This window comes from Trachemys scripta, chromosome 3 (assembly GCF_013100865.1).
Source record: "Trachemys scripta elegans isolate TJP31775 chromosome 3, CAS_Tse_1.0, whole genome shotgun sequence".
Lineage (NCBI taxonomy): Eukaryota > Metazoa > Chordata > Testudines > Emydidae > Trachemys > Trachemys scripta.
Genome location: NC_048300.1, coordinates 35,795,766 through 35,816,150, shown reverse-complemented (window position 1 = coordinate 35,816,150; position 20,385 = coordinate 35,795,766). Strand labels below are relative to the sequence as shown.

Below are 20,385 nucleotides of genomic sequence, written 5' to 3'. Positions count from 1 at the left end.
CCCCCCCCAACACACACACACACAATGTGGAGAGGAAGTGTAACAGCCCCCTGACCTAAGATTCCCAAGCATTTCACTCCAAACCTACTGGTTTAGATTAAAACATAAAATAAGTTTCAGTGATTATAGGTGATAGCAAACAGATCAAAGCAGTGTCAAGTATGAGGGTGTCGCTATGTTAGTCTGTATCCACAAAAACAATGAAGAGGCCAGTGGCACCTTAAAGACTAACAGATTTATTTGGGCATAAGCTTTTGTGGGTAAAAAACCTACTGCTTCAGATGTGTCTGAAGAAGTGGGTTTTTTACCCACAAAAGCTTATGCCCAAATAGATCAAAGCAGATCACCTAGTAAATAAACAAGAATGCAAACTAAGCCTAAGATACTAGAAAGATAGGATATGAATTACCAAATTCTCACACTGGCTGACGATACAAGCAGGCTGGCAGATTCTCAAGACACAAGCTGCACTTACTTTACAGTGTAGAATCTGCAGGCTTTTTCATACACCGACTAGAAATCCTTTTAGCCTGGGTCTAGCACTTCCCCAGTTCAGTCTTTGTTCATCAGTTGTTTTCAGGAGCCCTCTTGTGTGGGGATTGAAGAACAGATGATGTCACTCCCTGCCTTATATAGCTTTAGAATAGGGCGGGAATCCTTTGTCCCAAACTCAGTTTGTGGAAAAACACTGATATCCCACGAAGGAGGCCAGAGTTATGTGGCCTGGTCATAGGCCCTTGCATACCTTGCTGAGTCATAGCAGCCATTACTTACAGACTGCCTGGAGCATTCTTAGGAAGGCTCACCCTGTGATGGATAAGCTTCTCCTTAGGCCTATTGATTTCCCTAATGGCTCATTACCCTGAATAGGCCCTTCCCTATAAGCTGTCTAGACTGAAAGCATCTTGCCTAGTGGGTCTCACCCAGGTATAACTACATTTGAAATATAGATACATAGTCAATATTCCTAACTTTAGATACAAAAATGATACATGCAGGATCTGCGAATATGATTTGTTGAATATGGATTGTCCTAACTTTTCCAATGATACCTCACATGACCTGTCTTATACAAAATGCATCGTTATGCCATAATCATATGTCACTGAAGAATATGGGATGCAGTGTCATAGTGGGGATCAAAGATTCATAGATTCTAGGACTGGAAGGGACCTCAAGAGGTCATAGAGTCCAGTCCCCTGCCCGCATGGCAGGACCAAATACTGTCTAGACCATCCCTGATAGACATTTATCTAACCTACTCTTAAATATCTCCAGAGATGGAGATTCCACAACCTCCCTAGGCAATCTATTCCAGTGTTTAACCACCCTGACAGTTAGGAACTTTTTCCTAATGTCCAACCTAGACCTCCCTTGCTGCAGTTTAAGCCCATTGCTTCTTGTTCTATCCTTAGAGGCTAAGGTGAACAAGTTTTCTCCCTCCTCCTTATGACACCCTTTTAGATACCTGAAAACTGCTATCATGTCCCCTCGGTCTTCTCTTTTCCAAACTAAACAAACCCAATTCTTTCAGCCTTCCTTCATAGGTCATGTTCTCAAGACCTTTAATCATTCTTGTTGCTCTTCTCTGGACCCTTTCCAATTTCTCCACATCTTTCTTGAAATGCGGTGCCCAGAACTGGACACAATACTCCAGCTGAGGCCTAACCAGAGCAGAGTAGAGCGGAAGAATGACTTCTCGTGTCTTGCTCACAACATACCTGATAATCCATCCCAGTATCATGTTTGCTTTTTTGCAACAGCATCACACTGTTGACTCATATTTAGCTTGTGGTCCACTATAACCCCTAGATCCCTTTCTGCCGTACTCCTTCCTAGACAGTCTCTTCCCATTCTGTATGTGTGAAACTGATTTTTTCTTCCTAAGTGGAGCACTTTGCATTTGTCTTTGTTAAACTTCATCCTGTTTAACTCAGACCATTTCTCCAATTTGTCCAGATCATTTTGAATTATGACCCTGTCCTCCAAAGCAATCCCTCTCAGTTTGGTATCATCCGCAAACTTAATAAGTATACTTTCTATGCCAATATCTAAGACATTGATGAAGATATTGAACAGAGCCGGTCCCAGAACAGACCCCTGCGGAACCCCACTCGTTATGCCTTTCCAGCAGGATTGGGAACCATTAATAACAACTCTCTGAGTACGGTTATCCAGCCAGTTATGCACCCACCTTATAGTAGCCCCATCTAAATTGTATTTGCCTAGTTTATCAATAAGAATATCATGCAAGACTGTATCAAATGCCTTACTAAAGTCTAGGTATACCACATCCACAGCTTCTCCCTTATCCACAAGACTCGTTATCCTATCAAAGAAAGCTATCAGATTGGTTTGACACAATTTGTTCTTTACAAATCTATGCTGGCTATTCCCTATCACCTTACCATCTTCCAAGTGTTTGCAGATGATTTCCTTAATTACTTGCTCCATTATCTTCCCTGGCACAGAAGTTAAACTAACTGGTCTGTAGTTTCCTGGGATGTTTTTATTTCCCTTTTTATAGATGGGCACTATATTTGCCCTTTTCCAGTCTTCTGGAATCTCTCCCGTCTCCCATGATTTTCCAAAGATAATAGCTAGAGGCTCAGATACCTCCTCTATTAGCTCCTTGAGTATTCTAGGATGCATTTCATCAGGCCCTGATGACTTGCAGGCATCTAACTTTTCTAAGTGATTTTTAACTTGTTCTTTTTTTATTTTATCTGCTAAACCTACCCCCTTCCCATTAGCATTCACTATGTTAGGCATTCCTTCAGACTTCTCGGTGAAGACCGAAACAAAGAAGTCATTAAGCATCGCTGCCATTTCCAAATTTCCTGATACAGTTTTTCCCTCTTCACTAAGCAGTGGGCCTACACTGTCTTTGGTCTTCCTCTTGCTTCTAATGTACTGATAAAAAGTCTTCTTGTTTCCCTTTATTCCCGTAGCTAGTTTGAGCTCATTTTGTGCCTTTACCTTTCTAATCTTGCCCCTGCATTCCTGTGTTGTTTGCCTATATTCATCCTTTGTAATCTGTCCTAGTTTCCATTTTTTATATGACTCCTTTTTATTTTTTAGATCATGCAAGATCTTGTGGTTAAGCCAAGGTGGTCTTTTGCCACATTTTCTCTCTTTCCTAACTAGCGGAATAGCTTGCTTTTGGGCCCTTAATAGTGTCCCTTTGAAAAATGCCAACTCTCCTCAGTTGTTTTTCCCCTCAGTCTTGATTCCCATGGGACCTTACCTATCAGCTCTCTGAGCTTACCAAAATCTGCCTTCCTGAAATCCATTGTCTCCATTTTGCTGTTCTCCCTTCTCCCCTTCCTTAGAATTGCAAACTCTGATTTCATGATCACTTTCACCCAAGCTGCCTTCTACTTTCACATTCTCAACGAGTTCCTTCCTATTTGTTAAAATCAAGTCTAGAACAGCTTCCTCCCTAGTAGTTTTTTTCAACCTTCTGAAATAAAAAGTTGTCTGCAATGCAGTCCAAGAATTTGTTGGATAGTCTGTGCCCCGCTGTGTTATTTTCCCAACATATATCCGGATAGTTGAAGTCCCCCATCACCACCAAATCTTGGGCTTTGGATGATTTTGTTAGTTGCTTAAAAAAAGCCTCATCCACCTCTTCCACCTGGTTAGGTGGCCTGTAGTAGACTCCTAGCATGACATCACCCTTGTTTTTTATCCCTTTTAGCCTAACCCAGAGACTCTCAACACTTCCATCTCCTATGTCCATCTCTACCTCAGTCCAAGTGTGTACATTTTTAATATATAAGGCAACAACTCCTCCCTTTTTCCCCTGTCTATCCTTCCTGAGCAAGCTACCCATCCACACCAACATTCCAAACATGTGTATTATCCCACCAAGTTTAAGTGATGCCAACAATGTCATAGTTGTATTTATTTATTAGCACTTCCAGTTCTTCCTGCTTATTACCCATACTTCTCGCATTTGTATATAGGCATCTAAGATACTGGTTTGATCTTTCCTCCCAGTTTTGTCCTGACCCTCCTTTCTCTCTGCCAATATAGCCCACACTCCCTCTTGTTTCCGACCCATCTCCCAGGTCTCCATGTTCCCCATTTACCTGTGGGCTTTGCTCACCTGTCCCCGTCGAACCTAGTTTAAAGTCCTCCTCACTAGGTTAGCCAGTCTGTGTCTAAATAGGGCCTTTCTCGCCTCGAAAGGTGAACACCATCTCTGCCTAGCAGTCCTTCGTCGAATAGCATCCTGTGGTCTAGGAAGCCAAAGCCCTCCTGGCAACACCATCTTCACAGCCAGGCATTCACCTCCATGATGCATCTGTCTCTGCCTGGGTCCCTACCTTTGACAGGAAGAATCAAAGAGAATACCACCTGTGCTCCAAACTCCTTCACCCGTACTCCCAGAGCCCTGTAGTCACTCTTGATCCGCTCAGTGTCACACCACGCAGTATCATTTGTCCACATGGATGAGTAGCATGGGGTAGTAGTCAGAGGGCTGGATAATCATCGACAATGTCTCCGTAACATTTTGGATACGGGCTCCCGGCGGGCAGCATACTTCCCGAGATGAAATGTCAGAGCAACAGATGGGCGCCTCCGTCCCTCTCAGCAGAGAGTCTCCGACCACCACTACCCTACGTTTCCTATTCGCAGTGGTGGCAGCAGACCTCCCAGCCTTAGGGGTACGAGGCTTCTCCTCCTTTACTGTAGGGGGTGATTCCTTCTTTCCTGTATCAAGAAGAGCATAACGGTTACCTATTACCATGGCGAGAGGGTTCGGAGCAGGGGTGGAGCCCTGCCTGCTGCCAGAAGTAACCAGCTGCCAGTGTCCACCCTGAGCCATCTCCTCCTCCACCAGTGGTGTATCAGCAGTCCTGTGTACTGCGACAGCTACCTCAGCTGTCTCCACATGGACACTGTCTAGGAATTGCTTGTGGATTCGGATGTTCCTCAACCTAGCCACCTCCTCCTGTAGCTCTCCCACGTGCTGCCTGAGAGATTCCACCAGCAGGCACCTTTCACATTGGATGGTCCCCCCAGCCTGGATATCAGTAAGTGACAATTGCAAGTTACAGTCTCTGCAAAACCACACCAGGATCTGGGTAGAAGCATCCATGCTCAGATGCTCTGTCTGGCTACAGGCACAGGTGGAGGAGACAGAAGCAGTGCTGGCACAGGTGTTGCGGGTCTTCCTAACCATCGTAAGCCTCGCTCTGTCAAACTCCCTTCTGCAGCCTCCTGTCCGCTGAAAGGGTTGTTTAAGCAAGAAGTTTAGGTTTTAAGGGGAATAAAGGGAAAACCGATAGAACCTGCAAGGGACCCTCGCCCCCTTCCCACTCCCCTTCCAAACTCCCTTGCGAAACTCCGTTAGCAGCCCCTGTTCTCAAAAGATGAAGGTGGTAGGTTGGGCATGGAGGCTGGCTCATGAGTATTACATTCTCTTATCCCACTGCAGACACCAGGATGATCAGTCTGTCCTTACTGAACCCTCTGCTGTGAGTATGAAACTCCTGCTAGGGGTGCCAGTTCCACCAGAGCAGAAGAGTGAGAGGTCTTTTGCTTCACTGTCAGTGTTGGCTTAGTCATTCAGGATATCTAGTTCGAACTGGAGGAAGTCCATGCTCAATGAAATTACTAGGCTTACTTTGGTTTTCTATTAGTGTGACGGCACCTACTTCCTCAGGCCTCTCTCCAGAACCAGTAATAGGTGGAAGTAGTGTTTCAATGCTTGAGTCTTAGATTTCTCTTCTCCCTTGTACCCTCACTACTTCCTGATGGAGCAAATGATCAGTATGGTCCTATTAATCATTTTCTACATCCAAGTGTTGTCCTTTTGAGACTGAAAGTCTGTAAGAAACAAAGTTTAAAAAGTGTGTGAATTGTCTGTCTGTCTTAGAGTGTCAGAAGACATAGGATTCTCTCAGGGCAGAGGGATAGGTGACATGCAGAAGTCACCTAACTTTCAGTTCCTCAATCCCTGGAGAATATAGTAGCCTCTAAAATGAAAGATACCTCTTGAGGAGGAGCAGGGGCAGTTTGTCTTAATTTGTTTAAAATTGTTAAATTTCATTTGTGGAACCGATCAGTCTCAGTCTCTCTCTCTCTCTCACACACACACTCACACACCCCGCCCCCTCTTGTAAACTACAGTTTAGGATGCCATTAAGTCATACAGGTCAATCTTTAACACTAAATGGCAAGGCTCATTAAGTCTACAAACCTGTTTTATATAAGCTATTTCTGAAAGATAACCATATTTGCTTTGTCCCATACCAAGAAGGAATTTGTGGCTATGGGGAACAGATATCCTATCTTGGGGTACATCTATACTTACCTCTGGGTCCTGCGGTAAGCAATCGATCTTCTGGGATCGATCCCGGAAATGCTCGCCGTCGACACCGGTACTCCTGCTCCGCGAGAGGAATATGCGGAGTCGACGGGGGAGCGAGCCTGCCTGCCGCATGTGGACCCGCGGTAAGTTCGAACTAAGATACTTTGACTTCAGCTACGTTATTCACATAGCTGAAGTTGCTTATCTTAGTTCGAAGTGGGGGGTTAGTGTGGACCAGCCCTAGATCTCATGAAATACAGGAAGCACTGAAGTTTCAGAAATTTTTTGGACACAGTTTTCAGGGCATCTGATTCAAGTCAGTTACGTCTTCTATGTGAGAAAGGGGAAAAATCATTTTAGAATCTAAGTTCAGGAAAATTTTGGACATTCCAGTTTACACTTCAAAGAACCAAACTTTGAAGGTTCAACTTCCTACCAAAAACAGAGGCAAACTGAATTTCAAAGTCTTTTACAATATTCAACAATAAAGGCCTGTTCATTTCTCTTGCCTGTTTGCAAGTTTAACTTTTTAATTTCTCCATTTTTTCTATATGTTATCAGTACAAGTTTTCTTAAACCTTCAATATTAGCTGTGTTATGGACAAACCTCTTCAAACTTCTCCAAGAAGTCAGTTGCATGATGCCAGATAATAGTGGGTTAGTGTTGGGTCCTCCCCCCTCTGCCTCAGTGGGGGGTCATGCTGCCTCACTATGTCAGTGGGCGTTGCCCACAGACAGGAATTAGCAAATGACCAAACAGTCCAAGGCTCTGGCTCTTAGGCAGGACAGAGCCCCAAACATTCCAAAAGTTTCTGACCCTCAAGCAGGGCAGGACAATGAGCAGTCGGTTGGTGTTGGGCCCCAGGCAGGGTAGAACAACGGGGCAGTCTTTGAGCTCTGGCCCATTTGCAGGGGCTGAGCAAACAAGCATTCTGTGAATTCTGGCCCTTGAGGGACTGAGCAAATGAGCAGTCTATGAGCTTGGGTGTTTCTATTGGGTTCCCACAGGGATCAGTTCTTAGCTCTACACTAGTCAACATTTTTATCAATTACATGGAAGAAAATGGGATTACTCACCAAGTTTGCAGATGACATGAAGATTGGGGAGTGGTAAAAAATAAATAAAACTTGTCATTGATATAGATCAATCTGAATCACTTGGTTAGCAGGGCACAAGCAAATACACTTTTCAATTCAATGAAGTGCAAGGTCACCAAGGAATGCAATGCAGGCTATGCATACAAAATGAGGGACTATTCTTGAAATCAGTGACACCAAAAAATACTTTGGGGTCCTGGTGGTAGGTAGACAGCTGCACATGAGCTCTTACTGTGATGCTGTGGCCCAAAGGGATGTATAAATAAGGGAATACTGAGAATGACTAGACAGGTTATATTACTGCTGTACTTGGCACTGGTATGACTACCACCTTAGGCAGGGGCAGAGCAGCAATTAGTCTCATGACCCAGTCTCTCAAGCAGGGTGGGGGACCAAATAGTCTATGGGTTCAAGCCAGGCAGAGCACCAAACAGTCTATGGGCTCAGGACGGGCTTTCTCTGATCTCTGAGGCAGGCAGAGCAGTAGGCAGCCTATTGCCTCATGTCTTGCTTCAGGTAGATGGCAGATTCACGCAGGCCTTTTGGCTTAAGGGTGGGGTGGCAAGGGGTAGGGGGACCCAAGCCCACCCTGCTCCACGAGGTCCCAGCCCATGGCCCTAACAGTGGCAGAGTGTTCTGCCACTTGGTCAGCGGAGATCCTGGCTGCAGCACACTGACTGGGTTTCAGGGACCACTGCAGCCAGACTGGAGTCAGCTGTCCCTGAGCCACTTGCTACCCTCCCCTTGGAGTGTACCTGGATCCATGGGGTCCTCCACTTCCCTGGGGTAGATTGGCAGCAGCAGTCCCAGCCACTCCTCAATGCCTCGGTTTTGCTGGTGGCTCCAACAGCTCCAGCCAGTCTTTAGCGAGGTAAGAATCCTTCTCAGGCTCCAGCCCCTGGAGTGGGCAGAAGGCATCTGTCTCCTCTGGGCGGTTCCAGCACAGCTGAGCTGCGGGGCTCCTCCTTTATACTTCCTGTCCCATTCCTTAACTGCCAGTGGGAGGCCCAAGCCCAGTCTGACTCTGCTCACCAGGGTTCAAGGGGCGGTCCCTCCTCTGACTCAGTGGGAAGCCACTCCGCCAGTACACAGACATGCAGTTTTTTAGAAGTAATTTTTTATATTTTAAGCTTTCACTTTGGGTACAAAGCCATTTTTTTCATGTGGAGTGTATTTTTCATAGTATTCGCTAGGAATTTGGCAAATAATCAAAGCTTTAATGTTCTTGAGACCTTTTATCCCTTCCCTCTTAATTTCTTTTCTTATTTAATGCTTCAGGCTTCTTTGCTATAATGTATAAGTAAGTTTTGGTTTAATTTGATATATCCTTAATAGGAAGCATAAATTCTCATAATTATTACGACCTACCTTTAATCAGACCTTAAGTGGTGGTAGTGTGGTGAAACTTGTATCATTTCTCTCTGTGCTGCCTGCCTTAAATGCTATCAGTTGTACTTCTATGAATATTAGCTTAACCATGCTCACTGATGCTAGTTACTTCTCTGTTTTTTAAAATGTTGTAATCCGCAACTTTATTTTTCTATAACAACTCTGATCGATCTCACACACACACTCTCTCTCTCTCTCTCTCTCTCTCTCTCTCTCTCTCTCTCAGACCCTTGCATACAGCCAGAGCAGTATAAATGAGATTTGGCCCCTTCAATAGTATCTCTGACCACATCCTACTAAAATCAAGACAACTGATCGTTCGCTTATGAATTTAGAGGAAAGGGCAGTAATGTCATTAGTCGAAACCTCCCCCCTCTCCCAAAAACATAAAGTAGGACATTATCCTAATACTTTTCCTTCACGTAGCATGGCATTCTAGACTTCCTGGTTATAGCCTTGATATTAGCTCTTTTCTTGATTAATCACAGAAAAACAAGGTTTTCCCATGCCAACGTCACTGTATGACACTTTCTCTATCTCTTGTACTTTTCAGTGGTGAACACAACTACAACCCACGAAGATTAAACAAACACTGACACATTCTTGCGCCTTCCTTGGCAGCTCTGCCCTGTAGTGTGAGAACTGCTGTAGAACACCCAGTATTAGCTCTCTCCCTATCTTATTGCATAAATGCAGATATTCTTGTACTTCTGCAGCATTGACCTCAAGACTTACAGCAGCCATATCTGCTACCAGCCTGGACAGAGACAAAGAACAAGAGAAGGAAACCAGTCCAGAACAACTGGACCAATACCATATAGCCTTTCCCAAATACCCCTCAACTTTGTCACCTGTCAGGGAGACTCGGTCTCGGTTCGAGCACCTGATGACTTTCAGGATTTACTATCTCAATTAGCTGATACACCAGAACTTGAGACAACATTAACTGAAGCTAAGGCCTATAAGATTTTAGGTATCTTATACTTCACTGATCCAGGTAGAATAGCCATGCCCTTATAAGGGCAACCTAGAGCCATCTGTAAAGTTCATGGCAGACTCCTGCTACTCTTGCCTCTATAGCAAAGAGAGTAGAGAAAAGATGCACAGGGCCATAAAGGAGCATTGAGTAATCCTTTACTCACCCATTATCAGGAAGACCAGTAGCCCAAGAGGAAGTTAGTCAGTTGGCCCAGCGGGAGTGATTCCCAAGGGTAAAGATCCTGAAAGCTTCACTTTCTTTGGTAAGAAAGCCCATTCTACCTCACTTCAATTATGTATAGCAAATTACAAAACATTATTTGAAGTATGAATTGCTGACATGGGACAAGGTATTTCTCTTTCTCAACAAACTAGGGCTCAACAAACAAACGTAGCTAGGGGCTACCGTTACCATCTTGAATCTGAGAAGGTGTATGTATTTGTTTGACCTTCTCAGATCGATATAGCATGAAGGCTTCCCCCTTTTCTCTTTTTCCAGAATAAGGAAATATTAGGAGTAGAAATTTCTTCCTCTGAATTCCATAGACATCTTATCTATGGCTCTAAGACAGATCAGGGAGATTCTCTCTTCTTTCAGTTGGTTCTTGTGAGAAAGGTTGAAAAGGGACAGGGAAGGAATGTGGGAAATGATAAAGGAGTGGAATTAGACAGAATACCCTTTAGAGATAAGTACCCATCTATCAGTGGTTGAGGTTATTCCTGTCTAAGCTGATAAAACAGGGAAGATGACATCTGAAAGTCAGGTTCAGGGATGACTGGTTTGTTTGTGACTCTCAACTTTCATACCAAACCTGCTGTCCAGATGACTATACAGGAGGCTTGATGGTGGTGGTTTCCTCTGGGAGAAACCAGCCTTCTTTCTCAGAGGGTAATAGGTAAGGAGTAGGCAAGTGGTCTCTTCTTAACCTGGGGTTGGTATAACCTTTCTAAAGACACTTCACTCTATTTTGACATTTATCTCTTGTATCAAAGCAAATTGGTCACTCAGTCTTGAGTTGTCTAAAATTCAAGGGTCACATGCCAACTTGCACTTCCATGCTAGTGAGACTTCTAAGACCATTGCAAGGCTGGCTAAAATCAGTGTATGGAATGAGACTCAGACATGCTTAATAATCCTATTTCATATTCTGGCATCATAAATTGATGGATAGACACTCAGTGCACAAAGGGGTACTTTTTCCCCACTCTTTCACCTACAAAGACAGTGATCACAGATGTTTAAGGAATAAAATGTGGTGCACTCTTAAAATACCTTCAGATACAAGGAGTTTAGCAGCAAGAGGCGATTCATGACTTGATTTAAATGTTGGCACTTGGGCAATCAGAAAGACTATCACACACATTCTCACAGACCATGTGTCTGCAATGCATTAGGTAAAGAAACTAGGCAGGGTTCACTCATTGCTCCTGTTTTGTGAGGCCATCAAGTTTTGGAATTAGTGCCTGACACATGGGATAGCTCTGATAGCCCTTCACCTGCCAGGTTTCGGAAACACCCTAGCTGATCACAACGGGCAATCCGTAACCAATCACAAGTCGTCCCTCAGAATGTCTGTCCTTATTCGAATGTGTCACTAGGGGGGTACTCTGATCATAGACTTATTTGCCAACAAAGAGAACACAGTGCCCAAAATTCTGCTCCAGAACACACGAGTTGAAGATCTGTAGAGGATGCTTTTCTCACATCCTGGAAACAGGACCTTCTGTTTGCTTCTCTACCCAAAATAATATGAAAAATACAGCACAGACTATACCGAACTCCTTATTGGCCCAGCCAGTTCTGACGACAGATCTAATTCACATATCAGCTCAACCCCCGATTCACACTACCAGATTTCCCAGACATATCACTGAATCAGAATAAAATTTTCTACTTAGACTTGAAGTCATTACACCTCTCAACCTAGAAGTTGGTTGGTGAAGCGCCACAGATAGACTGTTCAGAGTAGGTTTTGAGAGCGATTACTGCAGAGTAGACTTCCACAAAGAGAAATGGAAGAGATTCTCAATAAGGACTGCTTAGAACAATATTGATCTTCTGAAGGCTTCCATTCCCAAGATTCTTGACTACACACTACAGTAAAAGCTCTCATGACTCTCTAGTTCAATTAGGGTTCACCTTGCAACAATTTCAGCATGCCACCCTCCAGTTGAGTCATGATCTGTGTTTTCTGACCCTACTGTTCTGAAGCTCTTTAAAAGAATTTATCCACACTTGTCCAACAGGGAGCCAGCTAACTTCTTCCTAAGATCTCACTGTCTTAAGAGGTCTTCTGGAGCCCCCATTGCAAGTGCTCTCTTCACCACCTTACTTTCAAGCCAGTTTTTCTTGTGTCCATTACATCAACAAGAAGGATGTGACTCCCAAGCACTTGTGGCTAACTGTTCCCACTCTATAATCCACAGATAAAGTGGTGTTATGGCCTCCTAAATTTATTCCCAAAATTGTTTTAATTTTACCTAAATCAATCAAATATTTCCCCTATTTTCTTTCCAGAACCCCACTCCACTTGAGAAATAGCATGTTCTGGATGTGGCTAAAGCCTTATATTAGCTGGCTAGACACTCACCTCCCTCAAAATAGTTAAGGGACAAGCTATTCTGGCATAGAGAATATCTACATGGATTACAGAGTATATTTCTATCTGTTATTAAATGACGAGCATACTTTGTCTTGTCTTCTCTTCCACTCATTCTATTAGAGCACAGGCTTTTCCCAGAAGGAGATGTAATCAGGACATCTTTCTTGGGGAAAACAAAGTTCCAAACAGATCTTTGACCTCTAGGTTCCACATGCCCCAGAAACCCACTTTTTTGTTTGTTTTTGTATATAGGTAGGTGGAGGTAATCTTTAGCTACAACAAGTGTGGACCTAACTTAGAATGACCTAACTTAGAAACTCTGGCTACTTAGGCAGATTTTTTCTTGGGGCTTTTGCTCCAGTCTGGTTCCTTCCCCCAGTATACCAGTCTTGGTAACTTTTGTGGAATAGAACCATGTTTGATATAAATATATTTTATATTACTCATCTCTTTTCTGTTGTGAAAACAGCATTTAAAATATTTTTGGAGTTAATTTTTTTTTAAATGTATCTATCAATTATGCAGTATTGTAGCTATGTCAGTCCTAGGATATTGGTGAGACAAGGTGGAGGTAATATCTTTTATTGTACCAACTTCTGTTTGTGAGAGAGACAAGCTTTTAAACTATACAGAGCTCTTCCTCAGGTCTAGGCTGACCTGAGGCTGAAATTACACATTTATTTGAGGGCCTATCCCCACAGTGGTAGGCACTTTACAAACTCTAAGAGAGACAGTCTCTGTCACAAAGAGCGTATACATTAATTATACATACTCAGCTCTCTTTCTAGTGTCTCTTCCAGCAGTAGAGGTTTGTGCTTTAAAATCAAAATCTAGCCCAGACATAGAACTCAATCCTCCTGATTCACATGGATAAAAGTAAAGAAAGAGCATTGACTGTTGAAATATGAAAGCTGCCTTTTAATTAGCTAAACTTGCCCAAATACATTTGAGACAAACTAATCTACCAAAAACTCATCAGCTGTATTGTGTCATCAGTGAATCTTGAATGTATAGATTAACAGGATGTACTGATATTTTTGACAACCAGGCTAGGAGTTTTAATATAACCAGTGAATCAAAAAACCAAACAAACCCTATTCTAGTCTTAAAATTCAATTAATTCTTTGTATACCTGTCTGAGTAGATTACTTTCTTTTTTTCTCCCCCTCTCTCTCTCTCTCTCTCTAGGAAATTGCAAAATAAAGCAGATGTTGAATCGTGCACTGATATCTCAAGGTTTTCCAAGTTACTCTGTTCTGTACGTGTTGGCAGGAATGTAAACCTAATGTTCTAGATTAATGCTGGAGGAATTGGCTAGAGGTCCAGTTAACAGGTAAGAACAAATTCTGCTGGTTTTGGGGAGGTAAGATGGAAAGGTAACCTGAAATCTTACCTTGGTGACTAAAGTAGCAATCTTTGTTGTTCAGCTGTTTCAAAATTGAAATTGACTAAGGATTTATAATTTAGCATTTCTTGATATTTGTTCTGAGTTTAATTGATTTTTCTCATTCTTAAATGTAGTCGTCAGCATTTTAATGTACATGTAACATTCGTATCCTGGGTATATGTTGCGAACAGATAGATCTTTTCGGCTAGACGTATTTTTCTGATTAAAGGATAATTCAATTTTTGTAAAACTTTCAATGGAAAACATTTTTAGTAAGTGGAAAATTGTAATTAATCAGCACACTGGTATCACCTAATCCAAAATTGATGGGTTCTTGCTCTCCAGTAAAGATTGTCCTCTAGTGGCAACTAGTAAAAGCTCTTGAAACATCTTGGCATCACCTGGCTGAGATCAGTTTACTGTTTCCTTTCTCTTAGTGTCTCTCTTGCCTTAAATGAGGCAGTTGTGGTGGCAGTACTGTCAAAGTTTCCTTTTTGACTCAGTTACAGAACCTTCTGTAACTTTTTTGTTAACTATCCTTCGTAAGTATATTGTAGATTCAGCTGAAAAACCTCTGCAAAGAGAAAGGTATCTGAGGTGTTGCAGACTTCCCCTGGTCATTGTTGCAGGTTCTAGTTGCTTCATTTCTATTCATTGCTCTGACTGGCAGGTTGACAACTGTTGGAGAGGGTACGGATTCCTTTTCACCAGAAAGTGATTACATTCTCAACCAGAGTGTGGCATTAACATTTTTGACCCTGTTACTCGGTCTGGTTGCTGTGTTCCATAGCATAGTATTTATCACTGTTTTTACCACAAAGTATATGTGTTAAACCAGTTAAACCATATGCTTCAAGACAGTAAATGTATGCATTCTCAAATCATTTTTGGTAGCTTCCCTTTTAATATTGCAGCTGCAGTAATGTCGTCAGTGTGACTCTTTAACCAAAAAAAAAAAAGTCCTTACTTTTTAGTTGCTGGTATCTTGACAATATGAGAATTACATTTGAACAATAAAAGACTCAAAATCAAATACACTTTAGCAGTCCATCCAGTGAAGGCCTATGGCATATATGATTGTGTAATTCATTGCCTTTCCAGTACAAGTCCCTATCAAGTTTTTATTTAAAAAATTATGTTCTTTAAAAAGATCAAAACTGTTCTTTAAAAAATAGATAAAGGCTGTGCCCTAAATCCAGAACCCTAGCATATAACTGGGCATGAAACTAAATATCATTAAAATGGCCATACTTAGCACAGTGAAGGAATATCATCTGGACATGGATCTTAACTACTGTAGATAAGCATTTAATCTAAGAAATACTGAAGATTGATTCTTGTACAGAGAGCACTTCCAGATCATGACTAAAATATCAGTTAATTCTGTACTAATATTTATAGCCAATATTGGGATCTTTTTATCATGCTTTGATTTTTACTACCTTTAAATGTTACTGGTAGAGCCAAAATCTGCTGGTCTTATTCATGTGACTGGTATCATTTAAGGCACCTGAGTAAAGTGAGCAGAACTTGACCTTTAATATGAGTCTGGTTAGCTTTATATGTAAGTCAGGAAAATAGGAAACAGAACAGGTGAACATTTTTCATGGGGTTAGAAGAAATAATGAATTGCAGCCTCTTCCTTGTACAACTTCACACTCCAGCAGCAGAGCCTTATTTTATCCATGTGCACACGTGCCCTGCTTTTTGGATAGCTTGCAGAAGTAAATGTGGGAGGGAAGCAAGCTTGGTTATTGGCTGTAGAAAATGTGATTTGGTACAGACAGATTCAAACACAAGGAATTTCTACAACTCCTTTGCCTCATATGTAAATGGCACTTTCTCCCAGCTTTCACAGTGCCCGAATCAAGAAAACCTGTCTAAAGCTGAACCTAGGTATAAGGATGATGATGGTAAAAAGAGGAAGTGCTATAAAGAACTTTCCTCCTCTGTAATGTCTAGTACTGTTGGGTATCACTGCGTTCAGATTGCCAAATCATTCCACAGCCATGGGGTCTTCGTGGAACATCGAACTGTTGTTGGATGCCCAAATACTCATGGAATCCACAAATGCTCACTTTGATGTGCACCCCTTCCTATCTGGTTCAGACCTGGCCACAGCAGTACATGCATTTGTGATTATGGGTTGATTATTGCAATTTGTATCTGAGAATGAAGCCGCGCACCTTGAAAAAGCTTCAACTAGTACAAAATACAGCAGCAGCCTGACTGCTTATCAACAGAGGTCATCTCAGTGCTGCATTTTTTGTATTTGCTCCCCACTGAGAGTTTATTTCAAGGTCCATTTCAAAGCTGTCTGTGGTATTGGACCTAGCTACCTGAGATATTATCTCCAACTCTGAAACCGTGACTACTACAAGTGGGCTATGTTGTTCCACTGGAATTGTGAAACTGTAAAATAATAGTGGTAGGTTTGGGATTACAAGCATTGATTTTTATATGGGTGAATTTTTCCTTTTAACTCTGAAAATCAGTTTGATTTATTGGACGTCTATACTGTATATTTGTTAAATCAAATACTGTTAAGGTGAAAAATACACAAGGCTCTCAAACAGTCTTAACTCTGCCCTATCATGATGAAATGCAATAATAATAATAAAGGCATTTTAGTGTTTGTGGCGCTAGATGTAAACTGATTTTTAAAGGCATATTGGAGGGTTTTTTAGTAGTTTCTCTTCTGGCTTCACTACAGAGCAGATTAAGGTTGTTTGGGTGCCTTAACTATGCATTTACTAGGTTAATATGTTTTTCTTTTTGGTGTAACATTTAACTTTGTTTTTGCCATAATTATAACTTCCATGTAGCGTGTTTTATCTATAAATTACTGATGCACAGTCAACCATAGTTACATCTTAAAATTTGTCTGGGAATTTCTTTAACTTTTTAAAAAACTGGAGTCCCAAATACTAAACAGGAAAAGGAGCTTCTATGCAATATTTCTAGTTTGGCATTCTGGAGCTCTCCATAGCAGCTCTGTTAAAATCATTGCTGAAGCACGGGTGACTACTGCACCCAAATCTGACAGCTCTGCACCTGATAGCTTGGTTGCTGCATGGTTGAATACGGAGGAACAGGCATGCTCGGCCTGTGTTAAACAGGTATGGATGGGTAGCAGAAAGCCCTCCACCAGGGTGACCTACCTGGCTAAGTGAAAGTGGTTGGCATGTTGGGCGTTGGACCAAAATCTTTTGCCTGAACAGGCCTCACTCCAGTTGTTCCTAGACTACCTTCTGCACCTCAAGCTCCATGGCCTGTCACTTTCATCAATCAGAGTCCATTTGGCAGCTGTTTCAGCCTTCCACCCTCCAGTTCAGGGCAGGTCACTCTTTGCTCATCACACAATGGTCCGGTTTCTAAAAGGTCTCGAGTGGCTCTACCTTCAAGTCCGTGACTCTGTCCTACCTTGGGACCTGAACCTTGTCCTGTCAAGGCTCCTGGGTCCTCCCTTTGAGCAGTTGGCTTTTTGTTCCCTCCTTCTTCTCTCCTGGAAACCTTCTCTCCTTCCTGCTGGCAATAACATCAGCCTGTAGGGTCTCTGAAATCAGAGCCCTTACATCAGAGCTGCCCTACACAGTGTTCTCTAAGGACAAGGTTCAACTGCAGCCAGCCTTTTTTCCCCAAGGTAGTTTCGCAGTTTCCTACTAACATGGATATATTTTTATCAGTCTTCTTTCCAAAACCTCATAAGTCAGATGAGGAGCATAGACTATATATACTCTCTGGATGTTAGGAGAATGCTAGCCTTTTATATTGACAGGACTAAACTGTTCCGTACGTCGACGCAACACTTCATTGCAGTGGCGGACAGGATGAAGGCCTTCCTGTTTCTGCTCAGAGAATTTCTTCATGGATTACCACCTGCATCAGGTTTTGCTACAAACAGGCAAAGATGCCACCGCCAGCAATCATAACCGCCCATTTGACCAGAGCGCAAGCCTTGTCAGCAGCCTTCCTGGCCCAGGTGCTGATTCAGGACATCTGCAGGACAGCTACCTGGTCATCCCATATGTTCACGTCCCATTACTATTTAATATATCAAAGATGTACTGTTAATACTAGCTTTTCAAACCTGTACCTGATGATTTAATTACACTTTTTGCCTTGCAGCAAAACATCCTATAAGCAGATTTTATTTTCAGCCTCTTAACTGTGAACATATTTGGAAAGCAACATGCAGGTATTTTCTTTAAACATAATGGAAAAGAATTGTTAACCTTCTTCCTGCCCCCCAGTCCCCCCAAATACCTAAACTAAAAACCTCACCAAGAATATGCTGTAACTAAATAACGATAATTCTTTCTCTGCCATAATATTATATAACTAGGGATGGAGACTAATAATTTTGCTCTTCTTCGCTGTCGTTCAAAGATCTTGAAATATTTTACAAACATGATTTAAAGGACAGCTACAGTAGATGAAGTGTATAAACCCATCAACATTTGTGTAATACCAATGGTCCTGTATTTATCTTCAGAGTATGTCAAGTGACCAGAATGCATAATATTAAAAGATCGATTAAAATTCGCTTGCATGGTGGCAAAAAGATTGCTCTTTTACGTAAGGCTATCCACATTATGAAGCATGGGAATGAAATAGATGACTTTCAGAGAAGCATACAGTTAATAGGAAATAAGTATACAATATAAGTGTTATCTGTTAAGTATTTATATAGTTCCCCTCCCCCATCACCATAATGTCTGAGCGCCTCAGTTAAAACATGAGATTATTTGGGAGCTGTGTCAATGTCAGAACTACTCAGTGGGTATGAAGGATCAGGATTTCTGGGCTCTGCTTCAGGCTGTTAATGGGAGTGGGGTCCATTGGTTACAAACAGCATAGCCAAGGACAGATTTGCCATATTCATTTTGAAATACAGTGGCAATGGATGATTTGAGTCTGCCATATTAAAGACAAGGTTTTATTCCCAGCTGTGGTAGAGAAGTGACCTGCAATCTGTAACTTGCAACATCTGTATAACGGAGAAAATGCTTGCTTGTCTCCTAGGTAGAGGTTTTAGCTAGGGGCTGGGAAGTGTGCAGACCTACTAAATCAGTAGAAGAGTGAGGATTAGAACTTCATGGTCTCCTGGCTCCTAGCCCAGCTTTCTTTTCATTAGGCCAAGAGGTGGCAGCTTCTGCTGTCTTGTCTGGAGCTCAAGCTCATTAGGGCTAAGGAGCATATTCAATGCAAAAGGAATATTAAAAATTTTAGAAGCAAGCTTCTGACAAGATTTGAATGTGTGCAAATGAGGATCCTCTTAAGCTTTTAAGCTAGCCAAGTATTGGTGGATCTTCATGTGGTCAACAAAAGGAAATCTGTCTTAGATCCCCATCAGAGCTTACCCCCCTACCAAACCTTAAGTCCCCCCTCCTGCCCCCCCCCCAAACAGTGTAGTTGCTCTAGAGGTCTAAGAAATGGCTGGAAAAAAGTGAACATTGAACTTACGGGAAAATAAGCAGTTTTGCCATTTTTGAAGATGGCTGTATTGTTTGCTGAAACATCCTCAAAAAAAAAAAAAAAAGTTTGGTTCAGCCTGAGAGAGGAAACATGCACAATTTCAGCCCACATTTGGCAAACTTACATTTGAAAGTTCCTGTTTTCTGTTATAAAGTGTTAAGCAACCTTAGCTATAGGCCTTACTACCATCTTTGCCTTAAATACATTCTTGCACAAAATCCTAAATGCCTCCATGCGATAATCTAATAAATAGTATACCTCAAAATATTCGATATTAAAAAAATAACTTTTAGAATACACAATCCTGTATGTTTAAGAAACCAAGAGACAGACAGACTTGGAGAGAGTGGGGAATCGATAGTTACTTTTGACAAAATCAGTCCTTTTTTCCTTTAAGTAGAGAATGTCAAATAATTATTTCCTATGTACAAGTGTAATCTTATTCCTGTTTTCATCCTTTCTTAATGAGGAGTTCTCCATTTAAGAATTTAAATCCAAACTTAATGGAAAAAAGACTCCAGAATCCTCACGAGATTTTTTTTTTTTTTTTTTAATCATGACCTTTGTCTTCCAACTGACTTACAATTCTTAAGAAGTTTAATCTTTCTGTTGCCATGCTGTATGTTTTCACAAAATTGTACAACTGGAAGGGACCTCGAGGGGTCATCTAGTCTAGTCCCCTGCACTCATGGCAGGACTATGTATTATCTAGAGCATCCCTGGCAGGAGTTTTTTTTAACCTTAAAAATCTCCAATGATGGAGATTCCACAACCTCCATAGGCAATTTATTCCAGTGCTTAACCACCCTGACAGGAAATTTTTCCTAATGTCCAGCCTAAACCACTCCTGCTGCAATTTAAGCCCATTGCATCTTGTCCTGTTCTGAGAGGTTAGGGAGAACAATTTTTCTCCCTCCTCCTTGTAACAACCTTTTATGTACTTGAAAACTGTTAAAAACAACAAGGAGTCTGGTGGCACCTTAAAGACTAACAGATTTATTTGGGCATAAGCTTTCGTGAGTAAAAACCGGATGCATAGCATCCGAAGAAGTGAAGTTTTTACTCACGAAAGCTTATGCCCAAATAAATCTGTTAGTCTTTAAGGTGCCACCAGACTCCTTGTTGTTTTT

At 41.9% G+C, this 20,385-nt stretch overlaps 1 protein-coding gene across 4 annotated transcripts in view; it reads left to right on the top strand.

Annotated features, from left to right (window-relative positions):
- Positions 1-20,385, top strand: part of PPM1B (protein phosphatase, Mg2+/Mn2+ dependent 1B) — a 116,335-nt gene that overhangs the window by 36,424 nt on the left and 59,526 nt on the right. For 3 of the 4 annotated variants that reach the window (XM_034764433.1, XM_034764431.1, XM_034764430.1), the window contains exon 2: positions 13,579-13,723. The exons of the other annotated variant lie outside the window; for it this stretch is intronic. The gene's annotated coding sequence lies outside the window, so the exon portion shown is untranslated. The remainder of the gene's footprint in view (positions 1-13,578; positions 13,724-20,385) is intronic. 4 annotated transcript variants of the gene reach the window in all.